General features: G+C 49.7%; 12 non-coding genes across 12 annotated transcripts; all 12 read right to left on the reverse strand.

Annotated features, from left to right (window-relative positions):
* Positions 1 to 513: 513 nt before the first annotated feature.
* On the reverse strand, positions 514 to 632 carry LOC126452233 (5S ribosomal RNA). Its single transcript, XR_007584564.1, has one exon. It is a non-coding gene; the product is annotated as a 5S ribosomal RNA (ribosomal RNA).
* Positions 633 to 1,776: 1,144 nt separating this feature from the next.
* Positions 1,777 to 1,895, reverse strand: LOC126452235 (5S ribosomal RNA). The gene has a single exon (XR_007584565.1). It is a non-coding gene; the product is annotated as a 5S ribosomal RNA (ribosomal RNA).
* A 1,144-nt stretch (positions 1,896 to 3,039) lies between these two features.
* On the reverse strand, positions 3,040 to 3,158 carry LOC126452236 (5S ribosomal RNA). Its single transcript, XR_007584566.1, has one exon. It is a non-coding gene; the product is annotated as a 5S ribosomal RNA (ribosomal RNA).
* Positions 3,159 to 4,302: 1,144 nt separating this feature from the next.
* On the reverse strand, positions 4,303 to 4,421 carry LOC126452237 (5S ribosomal RNA). Its single transcript, XR_007584567.1, has one exon. It is a non-coding gene; the product is annotated as a 5S ribosomal RNA (ribosomal RNA).
* Positions 4,422 to 5,565: 1,144 nt separating this feature from the next.
* LOC126452238 (5S ribosomal RNA) lies at positions 5,566 to 5,684 on the reverse strand. The gene has a single exon (XR_007584568.1). It is a non-coding gene; the product is annotated as a 5S ribosomal RNA (ribosomal RNA).
* A 1,144-nt stretch (positions 5,685 to 6,828) lies between these two features.
* LOC126452239 (5S ribosomal RNA) lies at positions 6,829 to 6,947 on the reverse strand. Its single transcript, XR_007584569.1, has one exon. It is a non-coding gene; the product is annotated as a 5S ribosomal RNA (ribosomal RNA).
* Positions 6,948 to 8,091: 1,144 nt separating this feature from the next.
* Positions 8,092 to 8,210, reverse strand: LOC126452241 (5S ribosomal RNA). Its single transcript, XR_007584571.1, has one exon. It is a non-coding gene; the product is annotated as a 5S ribosomal RNA (ribosomal RNA).
* A 1,144-nt stretch (positions 8,211 to 9,354) lies between these two features.
* Positions 9,355 to 9,473, reverse strand: LOC126452242 (5S ribosomal RNA). Its single transcript, XR_007584572.1, has one exon. It is a non-coding gene; the product is annotated as a 5S ribosomal RNA (ribosomal RNA).
* Positions 9,474 to 10,617: 1,144 nt separating this feature from the next.
* Positions 10,618 to 10,736, reverse strand: LOC126452243 (5S ribosomal RNA). The gene has a single exon (XR_007584573.1). It is a non-coding gene; the product is annotated as a 5S ribosomal RNA (ribosomal RNA).
* A 1,144-nt stretch (positions 10,737 to 11,880) lies between these two features.
* Positions 11,881 to 11,999, reverse strand: LOC126452244 (5S ribosomal RNA). The gene has a single exon (XR_007584574.1). It is a non-coding gene; the product is annotated as a 5S ribosomal RNA (ribosomal RNA).
* A 1,148-nt stretch (positions 12,000 to 13,147) lies between these two features.
* LOC126452246 (5S ribosomal RNA) lies at positions 13,148 to 13,266 on the reverse strand. The gene has a single exon (XR_007584575.1). It is a non-coding gene; the product is annotated as a 5S ribosomal RNA (ribosomal RNA).
* Positions 13,267 to 14,409: 1,143 nt separating this feature from the next.
* Positions 14,410 to 14,528, reverse strand: LOC126452247 (5S ribosomal RNA). The gene has a single exon (XR_007584576.1). It is a non-coding gene; the product is annotated as a 5S ribosomal RNA (ribosomal RNA).
* Between the last annotated feature and the right edge of the window lie 687 nt (positions 14,529 to 15,215).

The raw sequence follows: 15,215 nt of genomic DNA on the forward strand, positions 1-15,215 counted from the left end.
TTCAAAGTCTTCTTGGCAAACTTGGTTAGCACATTCTCCCTCAAACTGAGTTAATTACTGCATTTTCGTACCCTTACAGTAGTTTAAAAGGCTTAAGGAAGCATCTTTGTCACAACAGAAAGGTAGTTTGAAAATTGGGCTGGCAGGGCTAGCGACATAATAACAAAACAAAAAAAGGAAAGGAGCCAACAGCACCTTTTCTTTTAAGTTTTTTAATTACTGCATTTTCTTACCACTACAGTAGTTTAAAAGGGTTAAGGAAGCATCTTTGTCACAACAGAAAGGTAGTTTGAAAATTGGGCTGGCAGGGGTAGCGACATAATAACAAAACCAAAAAGAAAGGAAAGGAGCCAACAGCACCTTTTCTTTTAAGTTTCTTAATTACTGCATTTTCTTACCACTACAGTAGTTTAAAAGGGTTAAGGAAGCATCTTTGTCACAACAGAAAGGTAGTTTGAAAATTGGGCTGGCAGGGGTAGCGACATAATAACAAAACCAAAAAGAAAGGAAAGGAGCCAACGGCACCCGGGTTTCCCAGGCGGTCACCCATCCAAGTACTAACCGGGCCCAATGATGCTTAACTTCGGGGATCGGACGAGAACCGGTGTATTCATCATGGTATGGCCGTTGGCACTCGTGCAATGTAGGAGCACGGCAGAATTCGCGTTCGGCTTCTCTCCCAACACACAAAATGTTAGTTTTCCGCCGCATTTGACGAAAGCACTTCCTTCTGCAACAGCCAGTTCCTCGAGGACGGCGCGGGGGGCGCGCCCGGCGTCCCAGCAGACCGACGGCCGAATTAGCGGGCGCACCGCCGCGTGTGTGAGACGCACTGTTGCCCGTTGCACCTCCTGTCATTCGTTGGGCGCGTGCAGCCTTCGACACTAGCGGGGGGCGCATCGTGTCCCTGGTGTCCAGCGGAGGGCCTGTGCGGGGTGTGGCAGTGTCGTGCTGGAGGGTCCCACTGGTAGCGATGTGGGCTTCCTCGCCTCACACCAGGTGTCTGCGTAGTTTGCAGTGCATTCGCGCCATTCCTATCCCTGTCCCCGTCCCGACTTGTCCCGACTTTGCTCGACTGCCGCTCGCTGCCGCTCGGGTCGTGGTCCATATGACAGCGCAAGCACGACAAACGTCTGCGGGACGAGACGAGACGAGACGACTAAGGAATAAATTCGTGATTACAAATCAAATTTGGAACTTTACACAAATATAGGCGGTGACGTATTTCAGAAATCAACTGCCGATTCGTACTGTTTTGTCGTTTTCAAAGTCTTCTTGGCAAACTTGGTTAGCACATTCTCCCTCAAACTGAGTTAATTACTGCATTTTCGTACCCTTACAGTAGTTTAAAAGGCTTAAGGAAGCATCTTTGTCACAACAGAAAGGTAGTTTGAAAATTGGGCTGGCAGGGCTAGCGACATAATAACAAAACAAAAAAAGGAAAGGAGCCAACAGCACCTTTTCTTTTAAGTTTTTTAATTACTGCATTTTCTTACCACTACAGTAGTTTAAAAGGGTTAAGGAAGCATCTTTGTCACAACAGAAAGGTAGTTTGAAAATTGGGCTGGCAGGGGTAGCGACATAATAACAAAACCAAAAAGAAAGGAAAGGAGCCAACAGCACCTTTTCTTTTAAGTTTCTTAATTACTGCATTTTCTTACCACTACAGTAGTTTAAAAGGGTTAAGGAAGCATCTTTGTCACAACAGAAAGGTAGTTTGAAAATTGGGCTGGCAGGGGTAGCGACATAATAACAAAACCAAAAAGAAAGGAAAGGAGCCAACGGCACCCGGGTTTCCCAGGCGGTCACCCATCCAAGTACTAACCGGGCCCAATGATGCTTAACTTCGGGGATCGGACGAGAACCGGTGTATTCATCATGGTATGGCCGTTGGCACTCGTGCAATGTAGGAGCACGGCGGAATTCGCGTTCGGCTTCTCTCCCAACACACAAAATGTTAGTTTTCCGCCGCATTTGACGAAAGCACTTCCTTCTGCAACAGCCAGTTCCTCGCGGACGGCGCGGGGGGCGCGCCCGGCGTCCCAGCAGACCGACGGCCGAATTAGCGGGCGCACCGCCGCGTGTGTGAGACGCACTGTTGCTCGTTGCACCTCCTGTCATTCGTTGGGCGCGTGCAGCCTTCGACACACGCGGAGGACGCATCTTGTCCCTGGTGTCCAGCGGAGGGCCTGTGCGGGGTGTGGCAGTGTCGTGCTGGAGGGCGCCACTGGTAGCGATGTGGGCTTCCTCGCCTCACACCAGGTGTCTGCGTAGTTTGCAGTGCATTCGCGCCATTCCTATCCCTGTCCCCGTCCCGACTTGTCCCGACTTTGCTCGACTGCCGCTCGCTGCCGCTCGGGTCGTGGTCCATATGACAGCGCAAGCACGACAAACGTCTGCGGGACGAGACGAGACGAGACGACTAAGGAATAAATTCGTGATTACAAATCAAATTTGGAACTTTACACAAATATAGGCGGTGACGTATTTCAGAAATCAACTGCCGATTCGTACTGTTTTGTCGTTTTCAAAGTCTTCTTGGCAAACTTGGTTAGCACATTCTCCCTCAAACTGAGTTAATTACTGCATTTTCGTACCCTTACAGTAGTTTAAAAGGCTTAAGGAAGCATCTTTGTCACAACAGAAAGGTAGTTTGAAAATTGGGCTGGCAGGGCTAGCGACATAATAACAAAACAAAAAAAGGAAAGGAGCCAACAGCACCTTTTCTTTTAAGTTTTTTAATTACTGCATTTTCTTACCACTACAGTAGTTTAAAAGGGTTAAGGAAGCATCTTTGTCACAACAGAAAGGTAGTTTGAAAATTGGGCTGGCAGGGGTAGCGACATAATAACAAAACCAAAAAGAAAGGAAAGGAGCCAACAGCACCTTTTCTTTTAAGTTTCTTAATTACTGCATTTTCTTACCACTACAGTAGTTTAAAAGGGTTAAGGAAGCATCTTTGTCACAACAGAAAGGTAGTTTGAAAATTGGGCTGGCAGGGGTAGCGACATAATAACAAAACCAAAAAGAAAGGAAAGGAGCCAACGGCACCCGGGTTTCCCAGGCGGTCACCCATCCAAGTACTAACCGGGCCCAATGATGCTTAACTTCGGGGATCGGACGAGAACCGGTGTATTCATCATGGTATGGCCGTTGGCACTCGTGCAATGTAGGAGCACGGCAGAATTCGCGTTCGGCTTCTCTCCCAACACACAAAATGTTAGTTTTCCGCCGCATTTGACGAAAGCACTTCCTTCTGCAACAGCCAGTTCCTCGAGGACGGCGCGGGGGGCGCGCCCGGCGTCCCAGCAGACCGACGGCCGAATTAGCGGGCGCACCGCCGCGTGTGTGAGACGCACTGTTGCCCGTTGCACCTCCTGTCATTCGTTGGGCGCGTGCAGCCTTCGACACTAGCGGGGGGCGCATCGTGTCCCTGGTGTCCAGCGGAGGGCCTGTGCGGGGTGTGGCAGTGTCGTGCTGGAGGGTCCCACTGGTAGCGATGTGGGCTTCCTCGCCTCACACCAGGTGTCTGCGTAGTTTGCAGTGCATTCGCGCCATTCCTATCCCTGTCCCCGTCCCGACTTGTCCCGACTTTGCTCGACTGCCGCTCGCTGCCGCTCGGGTCGTGGTCCATATGACAGCGCAAGCACGACAAACGTCTGCGGGACGAGACGAGACGAGACGACTAAGGAATAAATTCGTGATTACAAATCAAATTTGGAACTTTACACAAATATAGGCGGTGACGTATTTCAGAAATCAACTGCCGATTCGTACTGTTTTGTCGTTTTCAAAGTCTTCTTGGCAAACTTGGTTAGCACATTCTCCCTCAAACTGAGTTAATTACTGCATTTTCGTACCCTTACAGTAGTTTAAAAGGCTTAAGGAAGCATCTTTGTCACAACAGAAAGGTAGTTTGAAAATTGGGCTGGCAGGGCTAGCGACATAATAACAAAACAAAAAAAGGAAAGGAGCCAACAGCACCTTTTCTTTTAAGTTTTTTAATTACTGCATTTTCTTACCACTACAGTAGTTTAAAAGGGTTAAGGAAGCATCTTTGTCACAACAGAAAGGTAGTTTGAAAATTGGGCTGGCAGGGGTAGCGACATAATAACAAAACCAAAAAGAAAGGAAAGGAGCCAACAGCACCTTTTCTTTTAAGTTTCTTAATTACTGCATTTTCTTACCACTACAGTAGTTTAAAAGGGTTAAGGAAGCATCTTTGTCACAACAGAAAGGTAGTTTGAAAATTGGGCTGGCAGGGGTAGCGACATAATAACAAAACCAAAAAGAAAGGAAAGGAGCCAACGGCACCCGGGTTTCCCAGGCGGTCACCCATCCAAGTACTAACCGGGCCCAATGATGCTTAACTTCGGGGATCGGACGAGAACCGGTGTATTCATCATGGTATGGCCGTTGGCACTCGTGCAATGTAGGAGCACGGCGGAATTCGCGTTCGGCTTCTCTCCCAACACACAAAATGTTAGTTTTCCGCCGCATTTGACGAAAGCACTTCCTTCTGCAACAGCCAGTTCCTCGCGGACGGCGCGGGGGGCGCGCCCGGCGTCCCAGCAGACCGACGGCCGAATTAGCGGGCGCACCGCCGCGTGTGTGAGACGCACTGTTGCTCGTTGCACCTCCTGTCATTCGTTGGGCGCGTGCAGCCTTCGACACACGCGGAGGACGCATCTTGTCCCTGGTGTCCAGCGGAGGGCCTGTGCGGGGTGTGGCAGTGTCGTGCTGGAGGGCGCCACTGGTAGCGATGTGGGCTTCCTCGCCTCACACCAGGTGTCTGCGTAGTTTGCAGTGCATTCGCGCCATTCCTATCCCTGTCCCCGTCCCGACTTGTCCCGACTTTGCTCGACTGCCGCTCGCTGCCGCTCGGGTCGTGGTCCATATGACAGCGCAAGCACGACAAACGTCTGCGGGACGAGACGAGACGAGACGACTAAGGAATAAATTCGTGATTACAAATCAAATTTGGAACTTTACACAAATATAGGCGGTGACGTATTTCAGAAATCAACTGCCGATTCGTACTGTTTTGTCGTTTTCAAAGTCTTCTTGGCAAACTTGGTTAGCACATTCTCCCTCAAACTGAGTTAATTACTGCATTTTCGTACCCTTACAGTAGTTTAAAAGGCTTAAGGAAGCATCTTTGTCACAACAGAAAGGTAGTTTGAAAATTGGGCTGGCAGGGCTAGCGACATAATAACAAAACAAAAAAAGGAAAGGAGCCAACAGCACCTTTTCTTTTAAGTTTTTTAATTACTGCATTTTCTTACCACTACAGTAGTTTAAAAGGGTTAAGGAAGCATCTTTGTCACAACAGAAAGGTAGTTTGAAAATTGGGCTGGCAGGGGTAGCGACATAATAACAAAACCAAAAAGAAAGGAAAGGAGCCAACAGCACCTTTTCTTTTAAGTTTCTTAATTACTGCATTTTCTTACCACTACAGTAGTTTAAAAGGGTTAAGGAAGCATCTTTGTCACAACAGAAAGGTAGTTTGAAAATTGGGCTGGCAGGGGTAGCGACATAATAACAAAACCAAAAAGAAAGGAAAGGAGCCAACGGCACCCGGGTTTCCCAGGCGGTCACCCATCCAAGTACTAACCGGGCCCAATGATGCTTAACTTCGGGGATCGGACGAGAACCGGTGTATTCATCATGGTATGGCCGTTGGCACTCGTGCAATGTAGGAGCACGGCAGAATTCGCGTTCGGCTTCTCTCCCAACACACAAAATGTTAGTTTTCCGCCGCATTTGACGAAAGCACTTCCTTCTGCAACAGCCAGTTCCTCGAGGACGGCGCGGGGGGCGCGCCCGGCGTCCCAGCAGACCGACGGCCGAATTAGCGGGCGCACCGCCGCGTGTGTGAGACGCACTGTTGCCCGTTGCACCTCCTGTCATTCGTTGGGCGCGTGCAGCCTTCGACACTAGCGGGGGGCGCATCGTGTCCCTGGTGTCCAGCGGAGGGCCTGTGCGGGGTGTGGCAGTGTCGTGCTGGAGGGTCCCACTGGTAGCGATGTGGGCTTCCTCGCCTCACACCAGGTGTCTGCGTAGTTTGCAGTGCATTCGCGCCATTCCTATCCCTGTCCCCGTCCCGACTTGTCCCGACTTTGCTCGACTGCCGCTCGCTGCCGCTCGGGTCGTGGTCCATATGACAGCGCAAGCACGACAAACGTCTGCGGGACGAGACGAGACGAGACGACTAAGGAATAAATTCGTGATTACAAATCAAATTTGGAACTTTACACAAATATAGGCGGTGACGTATTTCAGAAATCAACTGCCGATTCGTACTGTTTTGTCGTTTTCAAAGTCTTCTTGGCAAACTTGGTTAGCACATTCTCCCTCAAACTGAGTTAATTACTGCATTTTCGTACCCTTACAGTAGTTTAAAAGGCTTAAGGAAGCATCTTTGTCACAACAGAAAGGTAGTTTGAAAATTGGGCTGGCAGGGCTAGCGACATAATAACAAAACAAAAAAAGGAAAGGAGCCAACAGCACCTTTTCTTTTAAGTTTTTTAATTACTGCATTTTCTTACCACTACAGTAGTTTAAAAGGGTTAAGGAAGCATCTTTGTCACAACAGAAAGGTAGTTTGAAAATTGGGCTGGCAGGGGTAGCGACATAATAACAAAACCAAAAAGAAAGGAAAGGAGCCAACAGCACCTTTTCTTTTAAGTTTCTTAATTACTGCATTTTCTTACCACTACAGTAGTTTAAAAGGGTTAAGGAAGCATCTTTGTCACAACAGAAAGGTAGTTTGAAAATTGGGCTGGCAGGGGTAGCGACATAATAACAAAACCAAAAAGAAAGGAAAGGAGCCAACGGCACCCGGGTTTCCCAGGCGGTCACCCATCCAAGTACTAACCGGGCCCAATGATGCTTAACTTCGGGGATCGGACGAGAACCGGTGTATTCATCATGGTATGGCCGTTGGCACTCGTGCAATGTAGGAGCACGGCGGAATTCGCGTTCGGCTTCTCTCCCAACACACAAAATGTTAGTTTTCCGCCGCATTTGACGAAAGCACTTCCTTCTGCAACAGCCAGTTCCTCGCGGACGGCGCGGGGGGCGCGCCCGGCGTCCCAGCAGACCGACGGCCGAATTAGCGGGCGCACCGCCGCGTGTGTGAGACGCACTGTTGCTCGTTGCACCTCCTGTCATTCGTTGGGCGCGTGCAGCCTTCGACACACGCGGAGGACGCATCTTGTCCCTGGTGTCCAGCGGAGGGCCTGTGCGGGGTGTGGCAGTGTCGTGCTGGAGGGCGCCACTGGTAGCGATGTGGGCTTCCTCGCCTCACACCAGGTGTCTGCGTAGTTTGCAGTGCATTCGCGCCATTCCTATCCCTGTCCCCGTCCCGACTTGTCCCGACTTTGCTCGACTGCCGCTCGCTGCCGCTCGGGTCGTGGTCCATATGACAGCGCAAGCACGACAAACGTCTGCGGGACGAGACGAGACGAGACGACTAAGGAATAAATTCGTGATTACAAATCAAATTTGGAACTTTACACAAATATAGGCGGTGACGTATTTCAGAAATCAACTGCCGATTCGTACTGTTTTGTCGTTTTCAAAGTCTTCTTGGCAAACTTGGTTAGCACATTCTCCCTCAAACTGAGTTAATTACTGCATTTTCGTACCCTTACAGTAGTTTAAAAGGCTTAAGGAAGCATCTTTGTCACAACAGAAAGGTAGTTTGAAAATTGGGCTGGCAGGGCTAGCGACATAATAACAAAACAAAAAAAGGAAAGGAGCCAACAGCACCTTTTCTTTTAAGTTTTTTAATTACTGCATTTTCTTACCACTACAGTAGTTTAAAAGGGTTAAGGAAGCATCTTTGTCACAACAGAAAGGTAGTTTGAAAATTGGGCTGGCAGGGGTAGCGACATAATAACAAAACCAAAAAGAAAGGAAAGGAGCCAACAGCACCTTTTCTTTTAAGTTTCTTAATTACTGCATTTTCTTACCACTACAGTAGTTTAAAAGGGTTAAGGAAGCATCTTTGTCACAACAGAAAGGTAGTTTGAAAATTGGGCTGGCAGGGGTAGCGACATAATAACAAAACCAAAAAGAAAGGAAAGGAGCCAACGGCACCCGGGTTTCCCAGGCGGTCACCCATCCAAGTACTAACCGGGCCCAATGATGCTTAACTTCGGGGATCGGACGAGAACCGGTGTATTCATCATGGTATGGCCGTTGGCACTCGTGCAATGTAGGAGCACGGCAGAATTCGCGTTCGGCTTCTCTCCCAACACACAAAATGTTAGTTTTCCGCCGCATTTGACGAAAGCACTTCCTTCTGCAACAGCCAGTTCCTCGAGGACGGCGCGGGGGGCGCGCCCGGCGTCCCAGCAGACCGACGGCCGAATTAGCGGGCGCACCGCCGCGTGTGTGAGACGCACTGTTGCCCGTTGCACCTCCTGTCATTCGTTGGGCGCGTGCAGCCTTCGACACTAGCGGGGGGCGCATCGTGTCCCTGGTGTCCAGCGGAGGGCCTGTGCGGGGTGTGGCAGTGTCGTGCTGGAGGGTCCCACTGGTAGCGATGTGGGCTTCCTCGCCTCACACCAGGTGTCTGCGTAGTTTGCAGTGCATTCGCGCCATTCCTATCCCTGTCCCCGTCCCGACTTGTCCCGACTTTGCTCGACTGCCGCTCGCTGCCGCTCGGGTCGTGGTCCATATGACAGCGCAAGCACGACAAACGTCTGCGGGACGAGACGAGACGAGACGACTAAGGAATAAATTCGTGATTACAAATCAAATTTGGAACTTTACACAAATATAGGCGGTGACGTATTTCAGAAATCAACTGCCGATTCGTACTGTTTTGTCGTTTTCAAAGTCTTCTTGGCAAACTTGGTTAGCACATTCTCCCTCAAACTGAGTTAATTACTGCATTTTCGTACCCTTACAGTAGTTTAAAAGGCTTAAGGAAGCATCTTTGTCACAACAGAAAGGTAGTTTGAAAATTGGGCTGGCAGGGCTAGCGACATAATAACAAAACAAAAAAAGGAAAGGAGCCAACAGCACCTTTTCTTTTAAGTTTTTTAATTACTGCATTTTCTTACCACTACAGTAGTTTAAAAGGGTTAAGGAAGCATCTTTGTCACAACAGAAAGGTAGTTTGAAAATTGGGCTGGCAGGGGTAGCGACATAATAACAAAACCAAAAAGAAAGGAAAGGAGCCAACAGCACCTTTTCTTTTAAGTTTCTTAATTACTGCATTTTCTTACCACTACAGTAGTTTAAAAGGGTTAAGGAAGCATCTTTGTCACAACAGAAAGGTAGTTTGAAAATTGGGCTGGCAGGGGTAGCGACATAATAACAAAACCAAAAAGAAAGGAAAGGAGCCAACGGCACCCGGGTTTCCCAGGCGGTCACCCATCCAAGTACTAACCGGGCCCAATGATGCTTAACTTCGGGGATCGGACGAGAACCGGTGTATTCATCATGGTATGGCCGTTGGCACTCGTGCAATGTAGGAGCACGGCAGAATTCGCGTTCGGCTTCTCTCCCAACACACAAAATGTTAGTTTTCCGCCGCATTTGACGAAAGCACTTCCTTCTGCAACAGCCAGTTCCTCGAGGACGGCGCGGGGGGCGCGCCCGGCGTCCCAGCAGACCGACGGCCGAATTAGCGGGCGCACCGCCGCGTGTGTGAGACGCACTGTTGCCCGTTGCACCTCCTGTCATTCGTTGGGCGCGTGCAGCCTTCGACACTAGCGGGGGGCGCATCGTGTCCCTGGTGTCCAGCGGAGGGCCTGTGCGGGGTGTGGCAGTGTCGTGCTGGAGGGTCCCACTGGTAGCGATGTGGGCTTCCTCGCCTCACACCAGGTGTCTGCGTAGTTTGCAGTGCATTCGCGCCATTCCTATCCCTGTCCCCGTCCCGACTTGTCCCGACTTTGCTCGACTGCCGCTCGCTGCCGCTCGGGTCGTGGTCCATATGACAGCGCAAGCACGACAAACGTCTGCGGGACGAGACGAGACGAGACGACTAAGGAATAAATTCGTGATTACAAATCAAATTTGGAACTTTACACAAATATAGGCGGTGACGTATTTCAGAAATCAACTGCCGATTCGTACTGTTTTGTCGTTTTCAAAGTCTTCTTGGCAAACTTGGTTAGCACATTCTCCCTCAAACTGAGTTAATTACTGCATTTTCGTACCCTTACAGTAGTTTAAAAGGCTTAAGGAAGCATCTTTGTCACAACAGAAAGGTAGTTTGAAAATTGGGCTGGCAGGGCTAGCGACATAATAACAAAACAAAAAAAGGAAAGGAGCCAACAGCACCTTTTCTTTTAAGTTTTTTAATTACTGCATTTTCTTACCACTACAGTAGTTTAAAAGGGTTAAGGAAGCATCTTTGTCACAACAGAAAGGTAGTTTGAAAATTGGGCTGGCAGGGGTAGCGACATAATAACAAAACCAAAAAGAAAGGAAAGGAGCCAACAGCACCTTTTCTTTTAAGTTTCTTAATTACTGCATTTTCTTACCACTACAGTAGTTTAAAAGGGTTAAGGAAGCATCTTTGTCACAACAGAAAGGTAGTTTGAAAATTGGGCTGGCAGGGGTAGCGACATAATAACAAAACCAAAAAGAAAGGAAAGGAGCCAACGGCACCCGGGTTTCCCAGGCGGTCACCCATCCAAGTACTAACCGGGCCCAATGATGCTTAACTTCGGGGATCGGACGAGAACCGGTGTATTCATCATGGTATGGCCGTTGGCACTCGTGCAATGTAGGAGCACGGCGGAATTCGCGTTCGGCTTCTCTCCCAACACACAAAATGTTAGTTTTCCGCCGCATTTGACGAAAGCACTTCCTTCTGCAACAGCCAGTTCCTCGCGGACGGCGCGGGGGGCGCGCCCGGCGTCCCAGCAGACCGACGGCCGAATTAGCGGGCGCACCGCCGCGTGTGTGAGACGCACTGTTGCTCGTTGCACCTCCTGTCATTCGTTGGGCGCGTGCAGCCTTCGACACACGCGGAGGACGCATCTTGTCCCTGGTGTCCAGCGGAGGGCCTGTGCGGGGTGTGGCAGTGTCGTGCTGGAGGGCGCCACTGGTAGCGATGTGGGCTTCCTCGCCTCACACCAGGTGTCTGCGTAGTTTGCAGTGCATTCGCGCCATTCCTATCCCTGTCCCCGTCCCGACTTGTCCCGACTTTGCTCGACTGCCGCTCGCTGCCGCTCGGGTCGTGGTCCATATGACAGCGCAAGCACGACAAACGTCTGCGGGACGAGACGAGACGAGACGACTAAGGAATAAATTCGTGATTACAAATCAAATTTGGAACTTTACACAAATATAGGCGGTGACGTATTTCAGAAATCAACTGCCGATTCGTACTGTTTTGTCGTTTTCAAAGTCTTCTTGGCAAACTTGGTTAGCACATTCTCCCTCAAACTGAGTTAATTACTGCATTTTCGTACCCTTACAGTAGTTTAAAAGGCTTAAGGAAGCATCTTTGTCACAACAGAAAGGTAGTTTGAAAATTGGGCTGGCAGGGCTAGCGACATAATAACAAAACAAAAAAAGGAAAGGAGCCAACAGCACCTTTTCTTTTAAGTTTTTTAATTACTGCATTTTCTTACCACTACAGTAGTTTAAAAGGGTTAAGGAAGCATCTTTGTCACAACAGAAAGGTAGTTTGAAAATTGGGCTGGCAGGGGTAGCGACATAATAACAAAACCAAAAAGAAAGGAAAGGAGCCAACAGCACCTTTTCTTTTAAGTTTCTTAATTACTGCATTTTCTTACCACTACAGTAGTTTAAAAGGGTTAAGGAAGCATCTTTGTCACAACAGAAAGGTAGTTTGAAAATTGGGCTGGCAGGGGTAGCGACATAATAACAAAACCAAAAAGAAAGGAAAGGAGCCAACGGCACCCGGGTTTCCCAGGCGGTCACCCATCCAAGTACTAACCGGGCCCAATGATGCTTAACTTCGGGGATCGGACGAGAACCGGTGTATTCATCATGGTATGGCCGTTGGCACTCGTGCAATGTAGGAGCACGGCAGAATTCGCGTTCGGCTTCTCTCCCAACACACAAAATGTTAGTTTTCCGCCGCATTTGACGAAAGCACTTCCTTCTGCAACAGCCAGTTCCTCGAGGACGGCGCGGGGGGCGCGCCCGGCGTCCCAGCAGACCGACGGCCGAATTAGCGGGCGCACCGCCGCGTGTGTGAGACGCACTGTTGCCCGTTGCACCTCCTGTCATTCGTTGGGCGCGTGCAGCCTTCGACACTAGCGGGGGGCGCATCGTGTCCCTGGTGTCCAGCGGAGGGCCTGTGCGGGGTGTGGCAGTGTCGTGCTGGAGGGTCCCACTGGTAGCGATGTGGGCTTCCTCGCCTCACACCAGGGTGTCTGCGTAGTTTGCAGTGCATTCGCGCCATTCCTATCCCTGTCCCCGTCCCGACTTGTCCCGACTTTGCTCGACTGCCGCTCGCTGCCGCTCGGGGTCGTGGTCCATATGACAGCGCAAGCACGACAAACGTCTGCGGGACGAGACGAGACGAGACGACTAAGGAATAAATTCGTGATTACAAATCAAATTTGGAACTTTACACAAATATAGGCGGTGACGTATTTCAGAAATCAACTGCCGATTCGTACTGTTTTGTCGTTTTCAAAGTCTTCTTGGCAAACTTGGTTAGCACATTCTCCCTCAAAACTGAGTTAATTACTGCATTTTCGTACCCTTACAGTAGTTTAAAAGGCTTAAGGAAGCATCTTTGTCACAACAGAAAGGTAGTTTGAAAATTGGGCTGGCAGGGCTAGCGACATAATAACAAAACAAAAAAAGGAAAGGAGCCCAACAGCACCTTTTCTTTTAAGTTTTTTAATTACTGCATTTTCTTACCACTACAGTAGTTTAAAAGGGTTAAGGAAGCATCTTTGTCACAACAGAAAGGTAGTTTGAAAATTGGGCTGGCAGGGGTAGCGACATAATAACAAAACCAAAAAGAAAGGAAAGGAGCCAACAGCACCTTTTCTTTTAAGTTTCTTAATTACTGCATTTTCTTACCACTACAGTAGTTTAAAAGGGTTAAGGAAGCATCTTTGTCACAACAGAAAGGTAGTTTGAAAATTGGGCTGGCAGGGGTAGCGACATAATAACAAAACCAAAAAGAAAGGAAAGGAGCCAACGGCACCCGGGTTTCCCAGGCGGTCACCCATCCAAGTACTAACCGGGCCCAATGATGCTTAACTTCGGGGATCGGACGAGAACCGGTGTATTCATCATGGTATGGCCGTTGGCACTCGTGCAATGTAGGAGCACGGCGGAATTCGCGTTCGGCTTCTCTCCCAACACACAAAATGTTAGTTTTCCGCCGCATTTGACGAAAGCACTTCCTTCTGCAACAGCCAGTTCCTCGCGGACGGCGCGGGGGGCGCGCCCGGCGTCCCAGCAGACCGACGGCCGAATTAGCGGCGCACCGCCGCGTGTGTGAGACGCACTGTTGCCCGTTGCACCTCCTGTCATTCGTTGGGCGCGTGCAGCCTTCGACACTAGCGGGGGGCGCATCGTGTCCCTGGTGTCCAGCGGAGGGCCTGTGCGGGGTGTGGCAGTGTCGTGCTGGAGGGTCCCACTGGTAGCGATGTGGGCTTCCTCGCCTCACACCAGGTGTCTGCGTAGTTTGCAGTGCATTCGCGCCATTCCTATCCCTGTCCCCGTCCCGACTTGTCCCGACTTTGCTCGACTGCCGCTCGCTGCCGCTCGGGTCGTGGTCCATATGACAGCGCAAGCACGACAAACGTCTGCGGGACGAGACGAGACGAGACGACTAAGGAATAAATTCGTGATTACAAATCAAATTTGGAACTTTACACAAATATAGGCGGTGACGTATTTCAGAAATCAACTGCCGATTCGTACTGTTTTGTCGTTTTCAAAGTCTTCTTGGCAACTTGGTTAGCACATTCTCCCTCAAACTGAGTTAATTACTGCATTTTCGTACCCTTACAGTAGTTTAAAAGGCTTAAGGAAGCATCTTTGTCACAACAGAAAGGTAGTTTGAAAATTGGGCTGGCAGGGCTAGCGACATAATAACAAAACAAAAAAAAGGAAAGGAGCCAACAGCACCTTTTCTTTTAAGTTTTTTAATTACTGCATTTTCTTACCACTACAGTAGTTTAAAAGGGTTAAGGAAGCATCTTTGTCACAACAGAAAGGTAGTTTGAAAATTGGGCTGGCAGGGGTAGCGACATAATAACAAAACCAAAAAGAAAGGAAAGGAGCCAACAGCACCTTTTCTTTTAAGTTTCTTAATTACTGCATTTTCTTACCACTACAGTAGTTTAAAAGGGTTAAGGAAGCATCTTTGTCACAACAGAAAGGTAGTTTGAAAATTGGGCTGGCAGGGGTAGCGACATAATAACAAAACCAAAAAGAAAGGAAAGGAGCCAACGGCACCCGGGTTTCCCAGGCGGTCACCCATCCAAGTACTAACCGGGCCCAATGATGCTTAACTTCGGGGATCGGACGAGAACCGGTGTATTCATCATGGTATGGCCGTTGGCACTCGTGCAATGTAGGAGCACGGCAGAATTCGCGTTCGGCTTCTCTCCCAACACACAAAATGTTAGTTTTCCGCCGCATTTGACGAAAGCACTTCCTTCTGCAACAGCCAGTTCCTCGAGACGGCGCGGGGGGCGCGCCCGGCGTCCCAGCAGACCGACGGCCGAATTAGCGGGCGCACCGCCGCGTGTGTGAGACGCACTGTTGCCCGTTGCACCTCCTGTCATTCGTTGGGCGCGTGCAGCCTTCGACACTAGCGGGGGGCGCATCGTGTCCCTGGTGTCCAGCGGAGGGCCTGTGCGGGGTGTGGCAGTGTCGTGCTGGAGGGTCCCACTGGTAGCGATGTGGGCTTCCTCGCCTCACACCAGGTGTCTGCGTAGTTTGCAGTGCATTCGCGCCATTCCTATCCCTGTCCCCGTCCCGACTTGTCCCGACTTTGCTCGACTGCCGCTCGCTGCCGCTCGGGTCGTGGTCCATATGACAGCGCAAGCACGACAAACGTCTGCGGGACGAGACGAGACGAGACGACTAAGGAATAAATTCGTGATTACAAATCAAATTTGGAACTTTACACAAATATAGGCGGTGACGTATTTCAGAAATCAACTGCCGATTCGTACTGTTTTGTCGTTTTCAAAGTCTTCTTGGCAAACTTGGTTAGCACATTCTCCCTCAAACTGAGTTAATTA

The sequence above is a fragment of the Schistocerca serialis genome, unplaced genomic scaffold, assembly GCF_023864345.2.
Source record: "Schistocerca serialis cubense isolate TAMUIC-IGC-003099 unplaced genomic scaffold, iqSchSeri2.2 HiC_scaffold_835, whole genome shotgun sequence".
NCBI lineage: Eukaryota > Metazoa > Arthropoda > Insecta > Orthoptera > Acrididae > Schistocerca > Schistocerca serialis.